Below are 9,593 nucleotides of genomic sequence, written 5' to 3' on the forward strand. Positions count from 1 at the left end.
ATAGAAAGAAAGAAAGAAAGAAAGAAAGAAAGAAGAAAGAAAGAAAGAAAGAAAGAAAGAAAGAAAGAAAGAAAGAAAGAAAGAAAGAAAGAAAGAAAGAAAGAAAGAAAGAAAGAGAAAAAAGAGAGGAAGGAAGGGAGAAAGAGAGAAAATGTGGACCATAATAGTCAGGAGAAAAGTCCCAGAGATATTCTGTGCTGGTATGGACCTTTTGGAGAGTGAGAGCATCAAAATGAATCTCAGTGAAGTTGGTCCTTTGTCTCCAAAACAAGAGCAGTGTTTAATGAAATCGGTGGGCGCCCAGTGACCATAGTGGGCTATCGGGATGTCCCTGGCCAAACAGCTCATCTTCTCTGCATGGGTGCTTGATGGCCAAGAAGCCAAAGCAGTGGGCTTGATCAGCCATGTTCTAGAACAGAACCAGGAGGGGGACACTGCCCACTGCAAGGCTTTGGACCTGGCACAAGAGTTTTGACCTCAGGGACTTGTTGCGGTGAGAGTGGCAAAATTAGCAATTAATCAAGGGATGAAGGTTGATTTAGTAACAGGATTAGCTTGTTATGCTCAGACTATTCCAACAAAAAATAGGCTTGAAGGTCTTCTTGCTTTTAGGAAGAAAAGTTCTCCTCACTATAAAGGAGAACAGAAGAAACAGAAATCTTTAAAATGCCAGTGTAACAAATATATGTACTTCTAGAAGTATGCTTCAGCACCTGGAATCCCAATGACCAAAGTGAAGAGCCAGTTATCCATGTAGTGAATTAAGCATCTGGTGTGGACCCATATGTGGACTTTGTTCAAATGTTTATCATTTCATATTCATTCAGTTTTATAAAGCTAGTCGTGTAAACTGTCAAAAACAGATTCAAAATTCAGTACACATTTTTAAACATCTCCTGTGTACAAGGTTTCTTGTTCTTAATTTTTTGTTTTGTTTTTTTTTAATGTGAGTAATTTATACATTGCACACTCTAGGAAATAATATTGCTTGTATTTCTACTCTGCCACAATATGAAATAAAATTATTTCTATATACCAAAAGAGAAAGAAAGACTCAAAGCAAGCAAGAAAGTCTTACAGACACAGTGAAAGCTTCTGCCACCATGCATCCCATGTGAAGTTCAATGTCATGACCACTGTATTCGATCTCTGCTGTCCTAGAGGGAATCACTATCCTGAAGTTGTTCTGAGCCCTTGCCACCCATGTTTATGTTTTTGTTAATTATATGTTTCTATAGACACTGTATAGTATTATTCAAGATTTAAACTTCTATATCAAGTAAATTACCCTCTATGTATCATATTCTAACTTGCTTTTTAATTCAATGTTTTTGAGATTTTTCCATGTTCATAATGTAGATCTGATTCATCCATTTATTTCAACTGCTGTACTATATGTCAATGTATGGATATATCAGAATGTATCCATTCTCTTAATGGTGAACATTTATTTTGTTTCTGCACAACAGGGCTGTGGCAAGTGCCCTTAACCATGCTTCCTTGTGCACATATGTGAGTTCCTCTAGGGCAGTGATTTTTCAAAATTGTGTTCTGTCACATATTTTGAAAACAATTCAGGGGTGCCTGGGTGGCTCAGTCGGTTAAGCGTTTGCCTTCAGCTCAGGTCATGACCTCAGGGTCTTGGGATCAAGTCCTGCATCGGGCTCCCTGCTCAACCGGGAGTCTGTTTCGCCCTCTGCCCACCCCCCAACCCCGCTCATGAGTATTCTCTCTCTCTTTCTCTCACAAAAAAAAAATAAAATCTTTAAAAAAAAGAAAACACTACAGATAAGTGCAGAAAGAAGTGAAACAGAAAACATGAGTGTTAAAATTATTTAGCAAATCCCTCAAGAAATTGCCATCATAAGGCATAAGAGAATTTTCTCTCAGGTTTCACAGTTAAGAAACATTAAACAACTGATCCACTCTTTTTTTTTTTTTTTCTGTCAACCTTGTAATAATTGGGGTGTGCTTTTTGCTTGGGCTGTTATGAAGCCTGGCACCAAATTTGTAGGCCACCCTGGGAATTCATAGCACCACATGGCATGTATTCTCTGTTCTAATCTCTCCCTGGCTTAATTCTTTTTCCTCAGTTTTATCACCTTAAGTATTCTGTGTGTGTGTGTGTGTGTGTGTGTGTGTGTGGTATATGTATGTGTGTGCTTCCTGGAAACATTTGCGGAGTACAGCATAAATGAATCAATGAATAAATAACAGATTATTACAGCAAGACAGCAAGACTAGACAGGATAGAATGGGCAGATCAAATAATCTGTACCCATTACAGAAGTCTGCCTTAAAGCTGATTTTTGTCAAGACACATTCCTCTTGCATAAATAATGTAGCTCATAATTTCATAACTTTGGCATTTCCTAGTAGGGAACTCAGCTCATTCTAGCTCAGCCATCTCAAAGATTAAAGGTTTGATTTTCACTTTTCCTTACATTGATCAGAGTGTTGATATATAAATCAAAAGGACAATTTGTTAGCTTGCAAATATCCAGCGGTTAGGGGCAGAAACAGAAAAAGCTGCCATAACTAACGTATCTGAAAGAAATCCACATAGTTAGTCAACGGATCCTTCTCTTTGAAAAACTACAAAGGGGCGCCTGGATGGCTCAGTCGTGAAGCATCTGCCTTTGGCTCAGGTCATGATCCCAGGGTCCTGGGATCGAGCCCCACATCCGGCTCCCTGCTCAGCGGGAAGCCTGCTTCTCCCTCTCCCACTCCCCCTGCTTGTGTTCCCTCTCTCACTGTGTCTCTCTCTCTGTCAAATAAATAAATAAAATCTTTAAAAAAAAAAAAAGAAAAAGAAAAACTACAAAGTTCGGACCTGAGAATGCCATACGCTGCCTGCAAAAAGATTGTATGTAAATCACATGCAAATCACCCCCACTGTGTTGACAGTGACGGAGAGCAGTTATTGTTTCACATGCCCAGCTAACCAGAAATGGGGGTTGTAAGTAGTTCTTTAATAGTATTTTGGGAGCTAAGCCATTCTTTGGCCTTTACTGAATAGGACTTTTAAATGTCTCGCCCTGATTACCCTTTTGTGTTATGTGTCGGAATCTTTTTCCACCTCAGTTTAAGGTCTTCTGATGTTCAGCCACTTCATTTCGTTATAAATGTACTATTTTTTTTCTTTTGTCATTATGGAAACTATCTGTCCTATAATGTAGAAGGTATTTTAAGTGCTTGCTTTTTTCCCTCTGACCTACTGTTCTGCTTCAGTTCTGTTTTACACATAGATTGCTTTGGCAGTTTTTAATAACTTGGCAGGTCAAAACAGTTTCTGGGGAAAAAAAACTTAAAAAAGGAAAAGCCAGTCAAACCAGAATTTTTTTTTGTCCCAAGTGACCTAACCAGTCGTGGCGATTGCTGTCATTTTCTGGTTTAGTGAACAATGAAGTAAAAATTAAATGAATATTAAAAACCCTACTTAAATTATTTTCACATGGATGGATTTTCTTGCCCCTCTAAATGTTGATTTCTCTTCATGTGATTCTATCTCATGCATTTTCAAAGTGCATTGGGTGTAGACAAATTGGCCCACTGGGTGAGTAGAGAGAGTCTGAAGGTCAGTGAGATTCCAAGTGCTGGTTACCTTGTTTAAATTACTAGCTGAATCTTGTGCCACACTCTGGGACAATTCATTTCTTTCCTTTACTTATGGCCCAAACCACATTATAGGAAGAGAATCGTCGGAGATCGTACTCTCCCAGTAGCAATTCTTGTTTTTCTTTTCAGAGAATTTGTCCACCAACATACTTTTTTTGTTGTTTTTTCTTTTTTAAAGATTTTATTTATTTATTTATTTATTTGAGAGAATGAGCGAGAGAGAGAGAGAGAGAGAGAGTACTTGAGCAGGGGCAGAGGGAGAGCAAGTGGGAGAAGCAGACTCTGCTGCTGAGCAGGGAGCCTGACATGGGGCTCGATCCCAGGACCGTGGGATCATCATGACCTGAGCCCGAAGGGAGAAGCTTAACTGACTGAGCCACCCAGGCACCCCACAAGCATACTTTTTACATAGCTGCCTCCTACAACTTTTTTTCCTCCTTTATAAAAATACCATTTCACCTGTGAGCACATACAGCATGCTTCAGAGTTTTCTATCTCAGTGCTATCAACATTTTGGGTTGGATAATTTTTTGTTGTGGGGGCTTCCTGCTTCCTGTTGTCCATCGTGTAATGTTTAGCAGCATCCCTGGTCTCACCCACCAGATGCAGGTGGCACCCAACCCACCCCCAGTTGTGACAGCCAAAAATGTCTCCAGACATTGCCAAATGTCCCTGACGGGTGGGGGACTTCTTAAGATTGCCCCAGCTGAGGACCGCTAATCTGTTTTTCTTATCTGAGGAAAGCAAAGCGTGTTGCAAATGAGACCCCATGTCCAGGCACACACACAGGAAGGAGTGTGGCTCTAGTGTGGCAGGGCCAGCCTCTGAGGAAGGTATGCAGGCCTCTTCAACTGACCCTCATTATGAAGCCAATCAGATAGGTCCAGGAACCCCCAATCCAGCTCTGCCCAGATCAGGACCAAATAGTCACTCTGTTGGGAATGTGTGTTGTTTCAGGCACTGGCTCTTACCCCTAATCCTCTGAGGCAGGTAATACTATCCAAGGTTTACAGGTGGGGGGACTGAGACTCGGAGAGGTTAAGTAAACTTGCCCCCTGGCAAGTTGGGGAATTCAGGATTCAAACACTGAGCAGTAGGATGGTAGACTTATAGTCTACCTCCTACCATGACACAGAAAGGTAGTAGGTGGGATCCAGGCCTGCAGGGGATGGCTGGGTTGCTCAGGGGGTCAAGCCAAGTCTTTAGAATCTGTTTCAAGAGAAAGAGAAGATGTGAGGTTGATTACAGTCAAGGGAAACTTTCGAAGAAAGAATTGAGGTGTTTAATGGGGAATTTTATTGTTTCTGCTGTATGTTGGATGCTAAGACCTCTCTACCGAATCCTCATAAAATCTCCACTAAAATATGTGTGTCACATTATTGCATCATGGAATTGGGTCAGCCACTGGAGATGGGTCAAGGTGCTAAGGTCTGCTCAGGGTGCGCAGGAGGAGTGGACGGAGGCAGCCCACGTGGGTGATAATGTGCCCACGTGGCACTGGTCCATTCAGCTGTTAGGATGATCATAACATTTTGTAGGAGAACCTGTTCTAACATATCACAGAAGAGCTGCAACAGAATCGCCAGGGGCTTCCTATAGACTCCACACTCTCTACTCACTGACAGCCAATCCTTGTCACAAACTTATGAGGTGGGTGATTACTTTTGGCATTTGACAGTCACAGAAACTCAAACTCAGAGAGGTTAAAATGATGCAGGGATTAAGTAGCAGAGCAGAAACGTTTAATTCATTTGTAATGGGCTACAAGCCAGCCCTTTTGCCTACTCCATCATGCTATCTACTGAGGAAGAAGAGTAGGACTGGGAATTTTCTTTGTTCTCAGATTTCTTCACTAGGCGAAGGTGTCCTGAATACTCTGCTGAGACAGAGACATGAGGATCCCTACAGGGTCTCCACACAGGCGAAGCCCTAGCCTCACTTTGTGGGAGACCGAGCAGGCCCCCATCAGCCTGTATCTGTAATAATTGTTATATTTGTTATAATTTCTATAACTGTTATAATTCTTGTTATAATTCTTTTTTTTTAATTATTTTTATTGTTGTTATGATTCTTATACCTGTCCTTAAGCTCTCTGCCCCAGAGTCCAGGCAAACATATGACTGTAGTCAGGCCCTGTTTATCTCAAGAACATATGTAATTCTTTTAAAGAGAAAAAAAAAATCAGGGTATAATGACTGCTGTATCAGTCCCTTCAGCTGAAATCTACTTGGGGAGCTACCATGTTGGTAAGACCATCGATATAACCAGTCTCCAGCCTTTTGACCAGTCTTGCTTCTGTGGACCATGCCTTGGTGTGCAAAGGATATTACCTACCTACCTACCAGCTAACTTTGTTCCCTGTGAGCTGTTAGTTGCATATAATTGAATATCAGCCACTGGCACCATGGAAAAACAAGTTATGTCATCTTCAGTTAGTCTTTGGAAGTTAAAAGAAGTACACCAAAGTGAAGCAAAGAAGAAGCAAGGGCCCTTTCCAACTGGGTTTGGAGACACAAGATCTGGGGTGAAGGAGAAGGAGCCCACAGGGCCAAACCAGGAGACCAGAATCAATTTGGAGAAGCCGAGAGCAAGAATCTGATGAGACTAGGAATACGCAGAACTATGAAACACTGTTCAGTCTTCATGGAGCTTCACGGAGCTCATGCCCTCAGAAAAAGAAAACTCACAAAGATCTATCAACAACTCTTTGAATTCAAAAGAAGAAAGAGAGAGCCTTCATATTCATTCATACATGCACGCAGATGTGTGTGTGTGTGTGTATTTGAAGACAATGTCGGTGTTAGAAGACTATATACAGATATAGTCTTCTTTGTGCTAGCATTTTTTCAGGTGGGATAAAACAATGGACAATTTAAACCAAAAAAAAAAAGAGAGAAAATCCTCGCTTATGTGGAGATTACATTATATTTCTATATTTCTGTGTATGAGCAGATCTCATCCACTTGAGACCATACTAGTGGCTAATAAAGCATGGATAAATCGCTGTTCTTTCTTTAAAGAATAGATGATAAACATGAACGTTTCAACTGACTTTGCAAATTATGTTGCAAAATGCAAAAGCACTTGCTTCTTACAGATTATTATCCTGTTTATGCTACCAATTGATTTAGCAACATTTTTATGAAGAAATTATGCCACAGAAGGTACATTTCTGTTCATTATGTGTTCAAATATCATGACGGAAATCAGACTTTTGAACGATTGCATTTTTATTGCAGCCATTTTCAGCAAAGCAGGGTGGGGCTTTGGGATTTGCTGAGTTTGGACTAGAGTGTATGAACGCATGGATCGCTTCAAGGTGTTGACATTCTTTAAATAGAATAAAATATGTACGGGAATGACTCATCCACTCCGTCAAGGCTTTTTTATGGAATTCAATCTGGTTTCCCATTTCAAGACATGGGAAATAATCCACTGTGGTTGGAAAGGAAACTGTTGAAAGTTAGCAACCAGACTCCCTTTCCCTGAACTTCTTTATTCCTTTCTTGTTACTAAGAAGCAATAGCACCTATTATGTTGTAAATCCCATTCCAGCGTTAGAAAACACTGCATTTTCCAAGCCACTGTGAAAACTGACCGTGGGGGGCTCTCACTCCTCGATGGTGGGAATGCAAAATGGTGGCAGCCACTTTTGAAGACAGTTGGGCAGTTTCTTACAAAATGAACACACTCTTACCATACAATCCAGCAGTTGCACTCCTTGGTTTTCACCTAAAGGAGTCAAAAACTTCTGTTCACAGAAAAACCTGCACACAGATATTTATAGCAGCTTTATGAATAGCTGCCAGACCCTGGAAGCAACCAAATTGTCCTTCAGTAGGTGAATGGACAAATAAGATGGTACATCTAGACAATGGAATATTATTTAGCACTAAACAGAAATGAGCTATCAGGCCATGAAAAGACCTGGAGGATGCTTAGAGGCATATTACTAAGTGAATGAAGCCAACCTGAAAAGGCTACATACTGTATGATTCCAACTATATGACATCCTGGAAGAGGCAAACCTGTGGAGACATTGAGGTATCAGTGGTTGCCAGGGGTCGGGGGAGTGGGGTTGGGGAGGAAAGAGTAGGCAGCGCGCAGACGGTTTTAGGGCAGGGAAATACTCTGTATGGTACTATAACAGTGCATATGTGTGTGTCATTACACATTTGCCCAACACCAGAGCATGTACAACACCCAGAGGGAACAGTAATGGGAACTATGGACTTTGGGTGATAATGTGCCAGTGAGTTCATCAATTTGTTTTCTTTTTTTTAAAGGTATTACTTATTTATTTTAGAGAGAGAGAGAAACAGAGCATGAGCAGGGGGGATGGGCAGAGGGAGGGGGAGAAACAGGCTTCCTGCTGAGCAGGGACCCCCCCCCACATACACACCAAAATGGGACTCGATCCCAGGACCCTGGGATCACGATGTGAGCCAAAGGCAGACGCTATACCAACTGAGCCACCCAGGCGCCCCCATCAGTTTTTTTCCTAAGTGCATCAATTATAACAAATGTAGCACTCTGGCAGGGGGGTGTCAATAGTGAGGGGGGTTGTACAAATATGGGAAGAGGGGGTATATTAGAAATCTCTGTGCTTTCTGCTCAATTTGGTTGTGAACTTGAAACTGGTGTAAAAATGAGGTTTATTAATTAAAAAAAAGGAGGGGCTTAAAAAAAACTGACTGTGGGTTTAATGAACCAGAACTTGATCATGCAAATATTACCAGTCAGGTCTTTTTCCAACATTGTCCGGGTGACTGATAACAAATTTGTTCAGAGGTGTTTGTTGGTGGGGCCTTCAGCTCACTCCCTGAACATGAGTGTCTTTTTTTTTTTTTTCTTCAGCAAGATGTGCTGGTGCAGCACTGGTGCGTCCCCTCTGTTTTTATGCCCTGAAAGCCGCATTGTGTGAGTTCAGCCTCCGTGCCCGTTGGCAATTTTCACTAATTGTTTACAGTGCTCTAATTTTTACACTCTCTTTAAAGGATCTTTGTGTGTGCTGACTGCAAGAGGTAATATTTCGGGCACCAGTAACCATGGTAATGAATCATCTCCGCTCAGAATTGGTGCCAGCCACACTCCTGTCTAGATAGTAGCACCCCGGTGTTTTGCTAATGAGCGACTTTTCATTTGCTTGTAGGAGGATGCTTCCACTTCTTCGCATGTTTGCTTGTGTTTTGTTAAAGCCTCTTCCTTGAGAACAACATGAGAAAAAATAAATCCCATTTGGTAAAACCTTGATCTCAAAAGGAAAACCTGCCTAGTTCCAGAGAGCAAAGCAGGCAGAATGAAAGCCTTTGAAGGTTCTATGGCGAGGCCATTCCCGCCTGCTCCAGGCTCCAGTCCTACTCGCCCTCCCCCCCCCCCCCCCCCCCCGCCCGCTTCCCCCAAGCATCGATCTTCTCTTTCAGGCAGCACAGAGAGCTTGCCATCAGCATTCTCCTGTAACTACTGGAGAAAAGAGTTTAAATATTTCAAAGATTTATGTTATGAATAATTTAAGAGAAATAAAGAAAGCCCTAAACTCTCTTTGAATTAGGTAATGGAAGCTTTGAAATATGTTAGCATTTTGCCTTATCAGATTAAACTTATTTTTTTTTGTGGGAAGATCGAAGTGGAAATGTAAGCTATTGTCGCCCTTTATTTCACTGACTAATGATGATTCTAGGAGAGACAGAGAGCTTCTTAACCTTGCAAGAGATAAGAGCCCTGTGGTAATGGACCCTCTTTCCATCTACTCTACGTGCTATTTTCACGAACAATTGACAGGATACTCTCACTAGCTTTTAAAACATTTGAATCCCATAGTGCTGCTACTTCTAGCCTGGGTGGCATTTTGACTGAGAGCTAGGGAAAACTGATATCCAGAATACCTGCTGAGTGTTCTTCCTTCCTTAAATACAGACACCCGAGCCTATGATTCTGGTCTGGATAGTGACTCTTAATGCTGAAACTTCACTCGC

The 9,593-nt window shown here is 41.5% G+C and overlaps 1 pseudogene; it reads left to right on the forward strand.

Annotated features, from left to right (window-relative positions):
* Positions 1-857, forward strand: part of LOC112826389 (methylglutaconyl-CoA hydratase, mitochondrial-like) — a 15,460-nt pseudogene extending 14,603 nt beyond the window's left edge.
* Positions 858-9,593: the final 8,736 nt, after the last annotated feature.

This window comes from Callorhinus ursinus, unplaced genomic scaffold (genome assembly GCF_003265705.2).
Source record: "Callorhinus ursinus isolate GAN/ISIS: 27379988/994484 unplaced genomic scaffold, GSC_fseal_2.0 scaffold7, whole genome shotgun sequence".
NCBI classification, from domain to species: domain Eukaryota; kingdom Metazoa; phylum Chordata; class Mammalia; order Carnivora; family Otariidae; genus Callorhinus; species Callorhinus ursinus.